General features: G+C 44.7%; 1 long non-coding RNA gene across 1 annotated transcript; it reads right to left on the bottom strand.

The window, feature by feature from the left end:
- On the bottom strand, positions 1 to 7,852 carry LOC115465053. The gene is made up of 3 exons (XR_003941311.1): positions 7,780 to 7,852; positions 6,176 to 6,191; positions 1 to 14 (listed from the first exon to the last, which is right to left on the bottom strand). It is a non-coding gene; the product is annotated as an uncharacterized LOC115465053 (long non-coding RNA).
- Positions 7,853 to 17,731: the final 9,879 nt, after the last annotated feature.

The raw sequence follows: 17,731 nt of genomic DNA, 5'->3' as shown, positions 1-17,731 counted from the left end.
TTCATCTTCTGCTTCTTCTCCCTCCCACCAACCCCCCTAGTCTTATCCATCCCCCTAGTCCCATCCCATCCATCTTCTGCTCTCTTTCGCCCCGCACCACCTTGTCCCATCCATCTTCTGCTCCTTCTTCATCTCTCTCTCTTACTCCCCCCCTTCCCCGTGGTCTCATTTTTTTTACCCTTCCCGCCCAGGCCCGCCCGTGTCTTTCGATCTCCCTACTGCCACCACCAGAGCACTGGAGTCTTCCAGTGGCGCCCTGTATCGCCAATCCCCCAAGCCGCTGGCAGCCTCAGCAAAAGCAGCGCACACACTGCTTTAGACCTACCCCGAAAGCCCTTCTCTCTCCTTCCCGCCTACGCAGGAACAGGAAGTTGAAGGAGAAAGAAAGGCTTCTGGGGGCAGGTCTAAAGCAGCATGCATGCAGCTTTCTCGGAGAGGCTGCCAGCGGCTGGGGGATTGGAGAATGGTGTGTGGCAGCTCAGCTCGTTTAGGGGGCACTGCCCCCCCTTACCCCCCCCCCCCCCCAAACTATGCCCATAATCCACTGGACCACCAGGGTGGCTGCCTTCTTCAGGTATGTACTGGAGCCTGGGACCCTGTAGCTCAGGGGGGAGGAGAGCCGGCTCACCCAGCCAGAACAACCGGCTCACAAGATGCTAAAATATTTAACAACCGGCTCTTGCGAGCCAGTGAAAGTTGGCTCCAGCACACCACTAATTATGGTTAATTTCTCCATTCAGACGCTTTTCCCATAGCATGGGAAACATGGCAGGGTTGCCCACTTTCACCCATGCTGTTTATTCTCACCCTAGATCCCCTGATCCGAGAAATCCACTCCAACCCGGAAATAGAAGGCATCAGTCTAGGCTCCGAGACCTTTAAGTGGCAGCTTTTGTGGATGTTCTTCTCATCCATATAACCAACCCGCAGATGTTGTTGGCCTCCCTGCTGGAACTGTTTTTGGAATATGGTGACTACACAGGCTTTCACTTAAATCTCTTTATCAGAGGTTTTGCCGTCTTCACCCGTCTTGAGGCAACAATGGACTGGTGAGTTTCCTTTGCAATGGGTGCAGCAATCTTTTAAATGTCTTCATATTCAGTTGTCAATCTCAGCTCAGGAGCTCTATGCTCTTAATGTTGCAAAATTGATTGCTGCCACAGACCATCAATTAACCCATTGGATGGAGCTGCTGCTTTCTTTATTAGGTAGAATTAGTCTAATTCAAATGGATCTAAATTAAAATATACCTTCTTGTTGGGGAATTGGAGCCAGGGAGGCCTCGGTTTGCCAAATATACAGCTGCACAATCATGCCTGCCTATTACAACACCTTAAGGATTGGCTTTTTGACACTGATCATTATACCCCACTGCCATTGGAGAGAGGTTATTATGCCCCTTCTCACTTTTGCAGGCCCCAATTCAGAATGGCCCCCTCATTCAACTTCTAATATATTGTTACGCCCCTTGAAGGAGGTATGGATATACTTAAATTTCCTGACTGGGAGGCTCTCCCTCCATTACAGAATTGCTCCCTATTAGAGGGAATGTGGAGTTTACACCAGGACTAGACAATACAGCCTTTATAGCTTGGGAAAATGTAGGTATTAATTTACTGGAACATGTTATTGTAGGAGATAACTCCATTATTCCCCTAGACACCCTTCAACTATATGTGGGAGAGAGTCAGGGGAACAGATTTGCATACAGCCAATTGTAACATTATATAAATATATATTATAAAAATATGAACATGTTCAAAGGCAAGGTAACCTGCAATAATATATCATGCAAAAGCTGTGTCACCATAGCCCAGTAAACCTGTACCTTTGGACAGTCCCACCATATGAGGTAATGTACCTTGCTGGCCATTCCTCCTCCAGCACAATCTTGTCCCCACTCCATAGATAACTGGATAGTGCTGGGGCAGACTTATACGGTCTGTGCCCTGAAGAGGACAGGTACAAATCAAAGTAGAGTATACACAAAAAGTAGCACATATGAGTTTATCTTGTTGGGCAGACTGGATGGACCGTGCAGGTCTTTTGCTGCCGTCATCTACTATGTTACTATGTTTTTATATACACTCCTTTGATTGGAGATCTCTGAATCTGCATGTGGGGAAGAAACTGTAAGCTTTTTTTCATGATATAGCGGAAGAGGAGATCTTGGTCTCAGGCGTTCATAAAGCACTTACTGAACTGGATGGAGTTAAGGATTTAGGTGAGGTCAGGCAGAGAGGTCAGAGAGGGGGGTCTAGGTCAAGATTTGACAAACTTGGAGGTTCTAGCAAATGTAAAAGGCATTCCTGGGCTTACTTCAAATACAATTCTTAGGGAATGTTATTTTTGCACTTTATCAAACCAAAGAAGTAGAAAAAGCCAACCAAAAAGTTCAGGATGACCAAAGTTTGTTCTTAAAAATAAATTATGATAGAAAAACGCAGTGTATTTTACCCAGGTACAATTATACAAGTCAGGTTATGTGCAATCCCCTTTGTTTGAAAAATGTTCAGTTTCAGATAACACTTTATACCATGCTTTCTGGGCATACCCAAAAATTAAGCAATTTTGGAACACCATAGTGCAATACATCTCTGATTTGATAGGTAAAACCAGGTCTTTTTTTGAAGGGGTAGAGTACCAGCATCTTTTCCACTGTCTGCTAAAATTGACCCATGTTCCCCAAGTCTTACTGAAAGAGCTCAGGCTCTACAAACCAATTCTGCCTTGTCATAAATTCTGTGACTTTTAGGTCCCTCAGAGATCATCCCACCCCTGAAGGATGGCCTGGCATTTGAGTACTGGCACCTTTTTTGCTAGAAAAAAAGCACTGAGTAAAACCTTACTATTTTACCCAGTTAATCTTTTACTAGACCAGCCAGGCACCAATAGAACGGATACCCTCCTTATTTGTTAACTATGTCTGCTAGCTCGCAAATGTATTTTACAATCCTGGAGGTTGTCCACCTTCTTATTGGAGAAATCAGGTTCATCAGCTGCTCACTTGGGAGGCACGTAGTTCTTTTAGACATAAACAATACTTTCTGAGGATCTGGGACAGTTATATTCAGCATATGACATAACGGAGTAGAAGCCTTCTCTTAAACTCTTTATAATAACACACAGACACAGGGATTGTTTTTCTCCCATGCATTTAATTGACATTTTATCTTCCTATTCTTTAATCCATTTAATTAAATCGCTGGCAGCTATAAGAAATCAGGCTGAGGTGATTTAACTGTTTTGGTTTGGGTTTGGGAAGGGTAGCAGGGGGGGGGGCTTAAATTGAAAAGGTAAGACATATGTGGTTTGTAATTGCTTAATAATCTTGGGGGACTTTGTACCCCTTTTTTGCTGTGCTTTTGCTGTTCTCCTATATTGATCTGTATTGTATTCATGTTTGCCTGTTGTCTCACCAATAAAATTGTTTAAAAGTAAAGGGTGCGAGCCCTTTATAGTATTGTGCTTGAGGCAGCATTCTATAACTACATGAGTAACTTTTCGGAACACCCCTGACACACCCATGCCTGTTCCATGGCCATGCCCCCTATTGAGTTACGCACTATTAGAGTTAGGTGCCATGCCTTATAGAATTCAATTCTCAAGACCATAAATTGCTTGTGTGCGGACCCAATATCATATAAATTCAAATCTAATGTCCCAAACACTTATCAATAAAATGCACTTCTTAGATAATTGTACATCTGCAGTCAGTATTTACCATATCAGAGCTTATCAACATCAATTTAAATATATAGAGATTTTTTTAGAAGGGGATCATCAGAATATACTGCAGCACACACCATGCGAACACTTTGTTCCTTTATAGTAATGATGTGGTGCAAATCGTCATAGACCCACTTTTTTGTTTTGTTTTGTTTTTTGAATACTTTCTATATATTTAACCTTCATCCTCAAAAACCATACAAAAAATTAAAGTATATGCGTATTGCATCACTTAACTGGCAGCAATTTTTTACCAGAGGAGAACCTCCACCTTATAGAATAGCATGCAGATAGATGTGCACGCAAATTTTAATGAGTGCCCAGTTATTGACATTAATTGGTTTGTTAGCCAATTCATTTGTGTGTGCATCTCAGGAACACACTAAAATTTTGGCACACAAATCTAAGAGCCATATATAGAATCTGAGGGTGAGTTGTGCACCTATTTTATAGAATACTGCTGAGCGTGCAGCTAGCACTTATGCGCTAATATTCTAGAACTTATGTGCACAATTGGCACCTGTTATAGAATGAGGAGGTGTTTGTCCCCAGAAATCTGAATATCTGGCTGATAATCAGTGCTATTTATCCCGGTTAAATAGCACTTAGGAGCCCTTTTACAAAGGCGCGCCAAAAATTGGCCTACAGTAATGAGGGTGCATGTATTGGATGCACGCTGGACCATTTCTCCACCATGTCTGGAAAAAAGGTCTTTTTTGGGGGTGGGGTCGGGAAATGGCCATGTGGCAAAATTAAAACCAGCACATCTATTTACAGCCTAAGCCCTTAACGCCACCCATTGATTTAGCGGTAAGGGCTCACGCGTTACCCGCATGGTAACCATCCAGTGTGTACCGATTACCACCAGGAACGCCCCCGTGGTAGAAAACAGAAAATTATTTTCTACTGTGTGTTTTGGGCGCACACCAAACTCGGAATTACCGCCAAGCGCATGTGGTAGCCAGGTGATAATGCTGATTTGACGCATGCTGGACCCACAAAGGCCTTTACGCACCTTTATAAAAGGGCCCCCCAATCGGCTATCTGTGAATATTCAGCAGGAGATAGCTGGTTATCACCTGCTGAATACTCACAGTCAGCGCATAGCAGCTAACATAGCAGCTATCACGCAATATAATTGGCTATCCGCAAATATTCAGTACTTCACTGGCCAAGTTAAGTGGGCAAATTGGGTCAATGAAATAGCAGGCCCACTTTGGCTGCTATAAACAACCAGCCAATGCTGAATTATTCACGTAGCCAGTTATGTTTATAGTCGCCAAAAAATACCCAGTATTTTGAGGCTGTTTTTCAAATGTGTAATACCGATCAGATTTTGGTTTCTAAAATGTTATCAGCTGGTCGATATTCAAAACGATTTAACCAGTCAAGAATGGCCGCTGACCGGTTAAATTGTTTGTTCGGGGCTATCCATTAATTTTCAGCAGCACTTAACCAGGTATCTCCTCTGAAAATTAGCAGTTAGTGCCTAAGTGAAAACTAGTTATTTGGGGGGGCATTTCAGGGGCAGAGTCAGCACTTCACCAGTTAAGTGAAGAGCACTTAAACGCTTAAAACACAGTCCTATCTTTATGTGGCAATCCATGGCCAGCTACATTCTCAATATTGGCAACTGGCTATGTGTTAGCTGGCGCCACATAGAACAGATATTCAATGCCGAAGCCTGGACATGGCCCCAGCATTTAATATCCGGGAATAATGATGGCAGCACTCAGCAAATCGCTCACTGCCGCTGGCTGAATATTTACTCCTATGTTTCTAAGGGACCCATTTACTAAAGCTTATCACACCCTAACAGATATTAGCATGATGCACGTGTCATGTGACTCATAGGCATCCGAGACAATGCTATGCGGCTTTCGATTGATGTTATGCTGATATGCAGAGAAGGGCAACGAAAATGATAAAGGGGATGGGACGACTTCCCTATGAGGAAAGGCTAAAGCGGCTAGGGCTCTTCAGCTTGGAGAAAAGGCGGCTGAGGGGAGATATGATAGAGGTCTATAAAATAATGAGTGGAGTTGAACGGGTAGATGTGAAGCGTCTGTTCACGCTTTCCAAAAATACTAGGACTAGGGGGCATGCGATGAAGCTACAATGTAGTAAATTTAAAACGAATTGGAGAAAATCTTTCTTCACTCAACGTGTAATTAAACTCTGGAATTCGTTGCCAAAGAAAGTGGTAAAGGCGGTTAGCTTAGCGGAGTTTAAAAAAGGTTTGGATGGCTCTCTAAAGGAAAAGTCCATAGACCATTATTAAATGGACTTGGAGAAAATCCACTATTTCTGGGATAAGCAGTATAAAATGTTTTGTACATTTTGGGGATCTTACTGGGTATTTGTGACCTGGATTGGCCACTGTTGGAAACAGGATGCTGGGCTCAATGGACCTTTGGTCTTTCCCAGTATGGCAATACTTATGTACTTATGTACCCAAGCCTCTGCCTTTGTTTCTACAGGAATCTTTTAATTGAATGTTCTGTCTGGTCAACTTCAGCAATGTATCAGAATTCAGGAAGCTGTTGAAAGCGCAATTGTTTGTATCTGTAGTTTTTTATTTTTGGGGGGACAGAACTCTTTACTGTTTGTATTTTTTTGTTATATGAGGTTTTTTATGAATGTGTTTTGTAAACCACATAGAAACCAATTTTATAAATAAATAAATTTATAAATAAATAAATGAAATAGGATGTGTAGCATTTAGCTCACACTAAGCTTTAGTAAAAGGACCCAACAAGGATTTTGGATGTCACTGAGGGGACACGGATGTTGTAACACCATCAGTTAGCTTAGACTTGACTAATTTTTAGGAAGATTCCCAACATCTGATTTCTAATAGAGCCATCATATTGGTTTAATTAATTATTATTATTATTAGCATTACTCTTTTGAAAGCATATTGCTGTAATAAAAGTTTGATATTCTGTTAGATGAGATTACAGATTTTTCCAAAAGTGGATCATGCAACCCAGTTGAGGAGAAACCTGGTCTTTATGGCTTTAAAGCCAAAAAGTACAGGCAATGTGAGTTTCCTTTTATTGGGCATGAATAGGAAGGTAGATTTGTTTTGGGTTTGGGGTTTATTTTTGGCTTCCTTAATAATTTTTATGTTTTTTTTTTAATTTGTTCAGCTGCTCACTTTCTGGTATGAGGACTACTAATATTACAATGTATCTATCTGTGTTTTTCATAATTGCCTTTTCTTACTGGTAAATTGAAAAAAAAAACAACCTAAAACAAAAAACCTCTTTGAGAAAAAGCAATAGGTACCTGGTACTCAATAGTTGACAATAATTCATAGCCAAGACTGGGGAAAGATACTAAAAGGGAGGATGATAGTTAACTGACTTTTTTCCCTCTACTAATTTGCCCTAAGGAGCATGGATGTGGCTGCATATGTTGTTAGGGGTTTAATGCAGTTGAAGGTTAGCAGTGTCCACTGTTATGGTAGAATAATTAAAAAAATCTTCCTATGAGGCTTGGGAAAGATATGTTGAACTGCATAGCATGTAAAATGTGATGAAATATTGATGCCTTATATATGAAGAAATGTTGTTATGGAAAAATTATTTAAAATAAGCATGAAAAAAAGATTTGACAATTTCCTGGGGAAAGAAGGTATAGCATGTAATCAAATCCTTACCTGCAAATCGAATGGCCTATTGTTAATTCACTTTCTAGGGGTTCCCCTAACCAATGCCTCTGTCACAATACACAACACCAAAGTTGGCTCTTTGTAATGGCAGGATCCTAAAGTATTATCTTTGACTTATAAACGTTTATAACAGGGTATCCCAGCTTATCTCACTGAGGGCCTGTGAGCATTCATCTCAGTTTGGCTGGCTCATACTCCCCAAACCTTGGGCTGGGAAATTAACCTGCACACAGAACTCTGCATTCAGGTGATCTGGACCCACCCTGTGGAATGTATTGCCACCAGAATTGCATACTGAAGCTAGTTATTGTGGTTTAGGAAAAATGTTAAGGCCTTTATCAGACCAGTGTCTAGCAGAAGGTTGAGCAGAGTACAAGGAGAGGTCGGGACTAGAGAATGACACGGGAGCGGGTAATCACGGTAAACTGCAGTAATCTGCAGTAAAACTGCAGCAATGGGGAAAATTTTCAAAGTTTTACCACGGGTGCAAGATGTGGTTATTTCCCCACCCTGCAGGAGCAGTAATAACTCCTGTACCCACGGTACAACAGACGCCTACCCATTGGCGTAGTTTGGGGGGGGCGAGAGGGCATTGCCCCCCCAAACGCAGGGCTGGCACAATGCTGCAGGCAGCTCTTCCTGCCCTCAGCTCCCGGACAGGCTTCCTCTTCATTCCTTCCTCCCCCCCCCCCCCCCGTGCGCGTTTAAACCTTTTATTTTCCTCGCAGCGACGGGAGTGAAACACACAACACAGCAGGCTCACCTCCAGCTTTTCCTTTCCCTCACTCAGTGTCCCGCCTTCTTGCGATGATGTATTTCCTGTTTCCGCGAGGGCGGGACACTGTGTGAGGGAAGGGAAAGGCTGGAGGCGAGCCTGCTGTGTTGTGTGCTTCACTGCCGTTGCTGCGAGGAAAATAAAAGGTTTAAACGTGTGGGGGAGGGGGCAGGAAGGAACGGAGGGGAAGGCTGTCGGGGAGCTAAGGGAGGGCAGGGAGAATTGCTGGTCATGGATGGGAGGAGAGAGGGAGAGAAGAGATCGCTGGACATGGAGAGGAGGGGAGGGCAGGGGGAGAGAAGAGATCGCTGGACGTGGAGAGGAGGAGAGGGCAGGGGAGAGGAGAATTGCTGGACATGGATGGATGAAAGGAGGGGGCAGGGGAGAGAGCAAATTTGCTGGATATGGGTGGATAGAGGAGAGGGCAGGGAAGAATGGAGAGTTGCTGGACATGGATGGAGGGAGGGGAGGGCAGAGGAGAAAGGAGAATTGCTGGACATGGATGGATGAATGGAGGGGGCAAGGGAGAGAGCAAATTTGCTTGATATGGGTGGATGAAGGAGAGGGCAGGGGAGAATGGAGAGTTGCTGGACATGGATGGATAGAGGGGAGGGAAGTCAGGAAGGAGATGCACATGGATGGAGTGGAGGGAAGAGAGGAGAAATGCTGGACATGGATGGAGTGGAGGGCAGGGAAGAGAGGAGAAATGTTGGACAAGGATGGAGAGAAGGAAAGCAACACCAGACTTTGTGGAGGGAGAGAGGGAGGGAAAGTGACACCGGACCTTGAAGGGAAGGAAGAAGAGAGGGAGGGAGAGTGACACGACCTTGCAAGGCGGAAGAGGAAGGAAGGGCATGGGGTATAGGGCCTTGGAATCAAGGGAATGAAAGAGAGAAACGGATGGAGCTGGGGACTGATAGGGTGATGAGATCCAGTGGAGGGTAGATGAGGGCTAATAGGATGGGAATGAGGGCTAAGGAAGTGGTGAAAAAAGATAGGGGTTTGGGAGACTGGATATTAAGTGAGAGACAGAGGGAGCAATGGTAAAAGCTAGTAGGTAGATGAGAAGTGAAACAGAGACTAAGGTGAGAGAAAGGGGGATAAACACAAATAAGTGGGGGGGGGGGGGGACATGAAATGAAAGGTCACTGCCAGACAGATGTAGAGAAGGAAAGGACAAAGCCAAGAGGATAGAGAAGAAATGGAAACGCCAACGTGGAAAAGAATTTAGAGAAGACGGACACGTGGAAAGTGGAAAAGAGACTGGGACCAGCCCAATTAGAAAAATAAAGTGCTCGGACAACAAAGGTAGAAAAGAAATATTTTTATTTAATACTTTTTAAGGACTGAGATGTGCCTGCTTTGTGAAATGTACGGCTCTTCTGTTTTTGTATTTTGCAGAGAGCAGGAGAAAATACATTTCTGTTTCTCTTTTACCAGTGTTTACCTGCCTTTCTTGAGGAAGATCTCTATTTCAGTTTTTCTGTGGTTCCCTGTTTTTTATAGTGAGAAAAGAATTAAATTTGCTTGGAGTTGTAGAATGATTAGAAAAATGAGTGCTCATTATTGCTTGTTATGTGAATGAATATTCCATCACTGTTTCATTATTGCTTGCCAGACCAGTCCAGTATTATTACATTTTAAGGGCATTTGTTTTAATTCATGTATGCAGTCCTTACATGCACATGATTTTGCTTTTTAAACCCAAAGGTAAATCTTAAGTGTGGTTAAACAGTGAGGCTTCTGTGGATAGGGACAGAGTTCGCGGGGACGGGGATAGAGTTCGTGGGGACGGGGCGGGGACTGGGACAAACTTTGTCCCCGCATCATTCTCTAGTCGGACATGCTGGGTTGAGATCTGGACAGCTGTTGGAGGCTCACAGAAGGGTACAGAAAAATGTAGGTTGGCTTGTTCATGTCTTCAGTGTTTGTACTTTTATATTGCATTTTGATTTTATTTGTACTCTAACCTTCATTAACATTTTGCATGAATTGCCAGACATAATGTTTTAATGATAAATAAGCTTAAACATCGAAACTGCAAGCGGACTAGGAGTTCTGTTTTTTCTGCATGACCTGTTGTTATTTCTGCAGATAAGGTCACATTCCAAAGATCCATGAAAATAAACATGAAAATTCAGCCAGTGACAAAGCCTCTTTAGTTAAAAATTGACTAGATGTCCTGAAACACAGGAGAGGCAAATTCTGTGGATGATAGAAATCTGGAGTGCTCTTTTCATTTTTGCTTTTTTTTTTTTTTGAGGGAGGGGCAGCAGTTTCCTCCTGCTCCTATATGCTTCTAGCTTAATTGGAAGAGGGTCCAGGCACTATTACCCAGATTCTATATAGTGTGGCTAGAGATCTGAGCCAAAATTCAGGTGGATTCTATAAAACCACACATAATTTAATTGGCTTAACAAGCTAATTAGCATTGATGATAGCACTTAACAAGCAATAATGAGCATTAATTGGCAATAATTAGAATTTATGCGCACAACTCGCTAATCGTATTCTATAACAAATTGTGCCTAATTTCTAACATGTGCAGGCAAAAAGGGGAAATGAGCCTCTCTCTCCTCCCTCCCTTCATGTGGGCACGCTAGGCATACCTTTGCTGGCAGCCAATAAATGGACTGCCACCACTCCCAACGTCTTGCTCTGAACAGCATGCTGGAACTTCTCTCACATGCTCGAGAAGTCCCAGCCTGCTGCCCAGAGCTGGAAACAAAGAGCGGGGAGCAGCAGTAGTCTCTTTACTTGGCTGGCAGGGCTCAGCATACCCACCAGCAAAGTAAAAGATAATTCAGCAGGGGGCCCAAGCCCACATTTTGGGAGCCAGATGTTAAAGAAGCCATGGAGGGCCCTGCTTTAACAACCGGCTCCCAAAATTCTTAAAAACTTAACAACCGGCTCTTGCGAGCCTGTGAGAGCCTGCTGCAGCACACCACTGGATGTATCTATGGGACATAATATATGGTGTTTCTAGATGTCTCCAGAGAAACACAGGAACATCGAAAGAAGTTCCTGTCTCTGCGAGACACAGTGATTCAAAATTATTGATTTTTTTCCTCCTTTTTCCTGTGAAGTGTTTAGTAAGGTTTAGTGATGTTAAATATATTTTCTTTGACCTAAACCAACTACAGACTTTCTTAGATACTAATCCCTCTGTTTACAAAGCTACAGCTGCTGCACGGCATTGCTGACACAGGCCATTCAAGTGAATGGGCTGTGTTGGCAATACCGTACCTCCAGCCACTAGCGTGGCTTTGTAAACAGGGTGGTAAATTTCTTGTCCAACCAGAAGGTAGTAACCAAGCTGTGGAAGTTCACTGATTTTTGTGTGGATTTATAGAAAATCATGCCAGGCACAATTTACTTATGATATTTATTTCTTGTTCTTATAATTCCTCCTGATTTTTCTGCTTTCCTCAGCTTTTGGGGGGGGGGGGGGGGGGCTGAGGGTTTTGTTTATTACTTTTCATTTATGAGTTGCAATGATGTAGTATATTTCTATTATAATTTGATTTCTTATAATTCTTGTTTTCTGATTTTCAAGTGAAGACTCCTTGGAATGAATATGCAGAAATGTTAATAAAGAAAAAACCCAAGAATGCTGAGGAGGTGGTCAAGTTGTTCAATGCCTGGCTTCTACAGTATGAAAGATAAGTTTACCCACTGAGCACACAGGTCCCTGGATCCTTGGAATGTGGACAAACCACATGATATTATTCTGTGTTTTCATAAATTTGCAGATAAGGAGCACCTGATGTGCAAAGCCAGAGAGATGGGAACATTGCAATGGTAAGGCTTTCCAATGGTGTTTTTCCAGGATTTGGCCTACAGCATGCTGCAGAAGCACAAAATGTTTCGCGATGATTCTGTGGCTACGACCCGGGCTCAGTGCAAATATAAATGGACATTTCCATTTGGTTTATTGGTCATGGTCAATGGCGTACAAAAGCATGCAGTTACTGTGGAGGAAACCAGGGAATTGATTAGGAAGGAAAGTATATAAACCCCTTCAAGAATGGATGAGGGAATGGAGCGCCTGGATGTTCATCAGTGCTTTGCAGGCTTCAGGTAGCAAAAGGTGGTTATGAATGCTAAGTTCTTGAACCGTGGTGGGAAGCAAGGCACTGCCTCTGGCTCTGGCTGAATACAGATTGGAGTGGCAGACTTATTGAACCATTTGTTTCATGGGACCAGGAATGATAGATATGAAGCTGTTCTGATATGAATGATGGATGAATGGGCTGGGCAGCTTGTGAGTGTGACCATATGGATGGGCTATTCATGAGAGGGGGGTAAATTGTTGGTAACTGAGATGATGATAATTATAAGGGAGGAGGTTTAGAGAACTTACTTTCTTCTATCATGAAAGACATGTGGAGGGCAGGTGATGGGGTGGGATCTGTTCTAATTTGCGAAGGGCAGCTTGCAGGGTTACTTCCTTGATAGATGGTGGGAGTTTGTATATTTTCCCATGGGAGTTTTAATGGGGACAGATGGGAGGGGGACACCACTGATAACATCCTTTTCCTCAGAGTGAGCTCCATTTACCACCACCCTCTGTTAGCTTCCAGTCTACCAGTTACTAAACCAGTCACTTAAGGGCCTACACCGAGGGCACATAGTTTATTTATGTCATCTATACAGCAGTGGCATAGCCAGACTGCCAATTTTGGATGGGCCTGAACCTAAAGTGGGTGGGCACAAAATTTTCTCTTTACCCCCCTTCCCCAGCAAAATTTAGTCACAATTATCAGACGCATTTGTCACACAGGGGTAAAGTGCTGCTTTTCAGTGCATCAGGTTTCAGAAAATAATTTATTTCATAGCCTAACACCCTTTTCAATGAGCTTTCAGAGGCCAAAACCTCCTGCCTCGGGTCAGTATAATGCTGTTACGGTATCCTCTCCTGACCTAAGGAAGGAAGTATTGGTCTCTGAAACTTTATTAACACAGGTACCATATTACTTTATCCTAAATTAAAAATAAAATTATTTTCTTTACCTTTGTTGTATGGCCATTTACTTTTCTCATTGTGTTGCTCCCAGTCTCTAGATTCTGCTTTCCTTCGTCTTTCTCTTGCCAGGGTTTCCTGTCCGTTCATCACCTATGGCTTTTCATCTTTTCCTCACCCTTGTTCTCCACATGCCCCTTCCTCTTATTCTCCAGTCTTTCCCTACTCTGTCCTCTCCCTCTTTCCATCCAGCAGCTCCCATCTTTCTCTCCCCATCCTTCCAGTGTCTCCCCTCTTTCTTTTGCATCCAGCATCTCCTTTTTCTTTTTTTTTTCTTTTTTTTTACCAGCGTCTCCTTTTTCTCCCTACCCTTCCATCCAGTGTCTTCCCTCTTTATCTCCTCATCCTTCCACTCATCTACCCTCTCTCCTGATCCTTCCATCTAGTGTCTCTATCTCCCCTCTCCTTCTATCCAGTGTCTATCTCTCTACCCTTTTCTGTTCAGTCTCCTCCCTCTCTCCACATCCTTCTAGTTTCTCCCCTTTCTCTCTGCATCCTTTCATCCATCTCCCCTCTTTCTCTCCCTATCCTCCCATGTCCAGCAGCTCTCTCGCCTCCAGTCCCTTCTTCCTCTTTCTCCCTTGTCCAGCAGCTCTCCAGCCCCTTCCTCCTCTCCCTCCCATGTCCAGCAGCTCTCTCCCTTCCCTCTAGTCCCTTCTTCCTCTTCCTCCCTTGTCCAGCAGCTCTCCAGCCCCTTCTTCCTCTCCCTCCCATGTCCAGTAGCTCTCTCCCTTCCCTCCAGTCCCTTCTTCCACTCCCTCCCATGTCCGAGCAGCTTCTCCCTTCCCTCCAGTCCCTTCTTCCTCTCCCTCCCATGTCCCAGCAGCTTCTCCCTTCCCTCCAGTCCCTTCTTCCTCTCCCTCCCATGTCCCAGTAGCTCTCTCTCCCTTCCCTCCAGTCCCTTCTTCCTCTCCCTCCCATGTCCCAGCAGCTTCTCCTTTCCCTCCAGACCCTTCTTCCTCTCCCTCCCATGTCCCAGCAGCTTCTCCTTTCCCTCCAGACCCTTCTTCCTCTCCCTCCCATGTCCCAGCAGCTTCTCCCTTCCCTCCAGACCCTTCTTCCTCTCTCTCCCATGTCCCAGCAGCTTCTCCCTTCCCTCCAGACCCTTCTTCCTCTCCCTCCCATGTCCCAGCAGCTTCTCCCTTCCCTCCAAACCCTTCTTCCTCTCCCTCCCATGTCCCAGCAGCTTCTCCCTTCCCTCCAGACCCTTCTTCCTCTCCCTCCCATGTCCCAGCAGCTTCTCCCTTCCCTCAAGTCCCTTCTTCCTCTCCCTCCCATGTCCCAGTAGCTCTCTCCCTTCCCTCCAGTCCCTTCTTCCTCTCCCTCCCATGTTCCAGTATCTCTCTCCCTTCCCTCCAGTCCCTTCTTCCTCTCCCTCCCATGTCCCAGCAGCTTCTCCCTTCCCTCCAGACCCTTCTACCTCTCCCTCCCATGTCCCAGCAGCTTCTCCCTTCCCTCCAGACCCTCCTTCCTCTCCCTCCCATGTCCCAGCAGCTTCTCCCTTCCCTCCAGACCCTTCTTCCTCTCCCTCCCATGTCCCAGCAGCTTCTTCCTTCCCTACAGTCCCTTCCTCCTCTCCCTCCTATGTCCCAGCAGCTCAGCTACTTTCCTTCCAGGCCCGCGAATCCACATCCTTCCCGCGCTGTCGCTGCCCTTTTGTCCTGCGGAGGCAGCGTTCAGCATTTCCTTCCTGCCCTGTCTTCTCCCCAGGCTCCGCTGCATCATCCCTGCAAGTGGAATCCTTTTCGGCCGTCGTGCTGCACTGCCATACAAACAGGCAGCTTCGCTCCTCCCCCGCCGCGTCCATTCTGGCCCTCTCTGATGCACTTCCTGTTAGGGCCGGATGAACGCTGTGGGGGAGGAGCGAAGCTGCCTGTGTGAACAGCAGAGCAGTGTGACGGCCGAAAAGGATTCCACTTGCAGGGACGATGCAGCGGAGCCTGGGGAGAAGACAGGGCAGGAAGGAAACGCTGAACGCTGCCTCCGCAGGACAAAAGGGCAGCGACAGCGTGCGAATGTTGTGGATGGGCGGGCCTCGAGGGAAAATGGGTGGGCCTAGGCCCGTCCAGGCCCACCCGTGGCTACGCCCCTGCTATACAGAACCATGTCAAAGGTTTTGCTAAAATCTAAGGTAATCAATAGAAATTAAACAAAATAAAACATGGAAAAGAAAGTAAGATGATACCTTTTTATTGGACATAACTTAATACAATTCTTGATTAGCTTTTGCCCTTCTTCGTCAGATCGGATATAAGCAAATGTGGTAGATAACAGTATATATATAAGTAAAACATCCAAGCATTTCACTGACAGTCTAACAGGGTGGGGATGGGTAGGTGAGAGGAGGGTGATAAACATAGCAATACAACTTTATGGTTTATAATGGGCTAGAAAACCCAGATCTTTGTTAAGTCCTGTCTGTTGGGTGTCAACACTACACTACACTACATCTGGCACTCTCCATTGATCCAACTTTCTGGTCACCTGTTCAATGAATTTAATCAGATTTGTCTCACAGGAAACCATGCTACCTCGGGTCCTGCAGGCCATTGGATTCCAGACCCCTCAATATTCTCTGTTTTAGAAGCATTTCCATTAATTTACTTACCACAGACCACTTCTCATTCTTTCAGTTCCATAAGAGGTGTCCACTGTATTTCAGACCTTTGCAGGGGCAGTGGAACACCTTTTTGTTTGGAGAGGCCAAACAAATCAATCTACAGCCCCACCTCCAATGCATTGTTGGATAAAATATTGGTGGGACCATGGACCCTGTGGCCCACCCCATTCCACTGCCTATTGACCTTGTGTCAAGGTGACGGCCGTGGTCAGAAGGATGCTAGGCTGCATAGAGAGGGGCATAACCAGCAGAAGAAAGGAGGTGTTGATGCCCCTCTACAAGTCGTTGGTGAGGCCCCACTTGGAGTATTGTGTTCAGTTTTGGAGGCTGTATCTTGCTAAAGATGTAAAAAGACTGGAAGCGGTGCAAAGAAAAGCTACAAAAATGGTATGGGATTTGCGTTGCAAACCGTACAAGGAGAGACTTGCTGACCTGAACATGTATATCTTGGAGGAAAGAAGAAACAGGGGTGACGTGATACAGATGTTCAAATATTTGAAAGGTATTAATCCGCAAACAAACCTTTTCCGGAGACAGGAAGGTGGTAGAACTAGAGGAATTGAGGTTGAAGGGGGGCAGACTCAGGAGTAATGTCAGGAAGTATTTTTTCTCGGAGAGGGTGGTGGATATGTGGAATGCCCTCCTGCGGAAGGTGGTGGAGATGAAAACGGTAATGGAATTCAAACATGCAAGGGATAAACTCAAAGGAATCCTATTTAGAAGGAATGGTTCTGCGGAATCTTACCGGAGATTGGGTGGCGACGCCGGTAATTGGGAAACAAAATGGGAGCTGGGCAGATTTCTATGGTCTATGCCCTGATCGTGACTACATAGATAGGGATGGGCTGGAGTGTAAATTTTAAGGGGCTTCGACATTAGCTTCAGAACTTGGTACAAGAAGAGTGCTGGGCAGACTTCTACGATCTGAGAAAGACAAGGACAAATCAAACTTGGGTATACAAATAAAGTATCACATACCATGTAAATGAGTTTATCTTGTTGGGCAGACTGGATGGACCATACAGGTCTTTATCTGCCGTCATTTACTATGTTACTATCATGTCATCTGCAAAGAGGTAAAATTTCCCTCCCAGTAATCACTCACAAAGATGTTGAGTAGAATCGCGCCCAAATAGCTGAATACTGTACATGAACACTTTCAGATAATTCTTATTTTCCCCACACAAAAGGTATACTGTACAGCCTGCAAAGAATCGTGAGAGAATAAACAGAAACAGATAAACTGCATAGACGCAGACATTGATAAACTGCCAGATTCACTATCTGATGTGTACAAATGAGTGAAAGAGGAATTTGTTAATTCCACCTAGTCAAACATGAATCAGACTTTTCAAACTGCACAGGTCATGAGGTATGGCATTTCTGGAAAGCCATGGACAATTGAGTACTTGTGTAGGTCTGAGATAGAGAGAGGAAAGTCCCTGGAAACTACAAAGCATTCAGCAAGGGCTTTCAGCTTACTCACTGTGCAAAAATGCACCCATTGCAGTGCCTGGAACACCGTGTCTGTGGCACAACAGACAGGTAAAAGCACAGAGGTTACTGTACTTTTTTCTTTCTCAGCACAACAGTACCTTCCAGCTCAGTTGGAGCCACTTCTGGCTCTGGCCATGTGAATGTTTGGGAGATTTTTCTCCTATTTTAATGGACCTACTGTTCCTAGTCTGCAGCAAAAGCCCTGAACCTAAACCCTTAGCCCCATCATCTGATTTTCAGTTGTATGGAATTTTGTACTACTCCCAGGGCCAGATTTAAGATTTTGACACCCATAGCCAGGCAACACCAGAGAGCAGATTACAGAGAGAGTGTGTGTGCGGGGGGAGGGGGGGTTGAAAGCAGTATCAAGAGAGCCCAAAAGAGCCACAAGAGAAGCACAGGCCACAGTGA

This window comes from Microcaecilia unicolor, chromosome 3 (assembly GCF_901765095.1).
Source record: "Microcaecilia unicolor chromosome 3, aMicUni1.1, whole genome shotgun sequence".
Lineage (NCBI taxonomy): Eukaryota > Metazoa > Chordata > Amphibia > Gymnophiona > Siphonopidae > Microcaecilia > Microcaecilia unicolor.
Note: the sequence above shows the minus strand (reverse complement) of the source record. Positions and strands in the feature narration are given on the sequence as shown.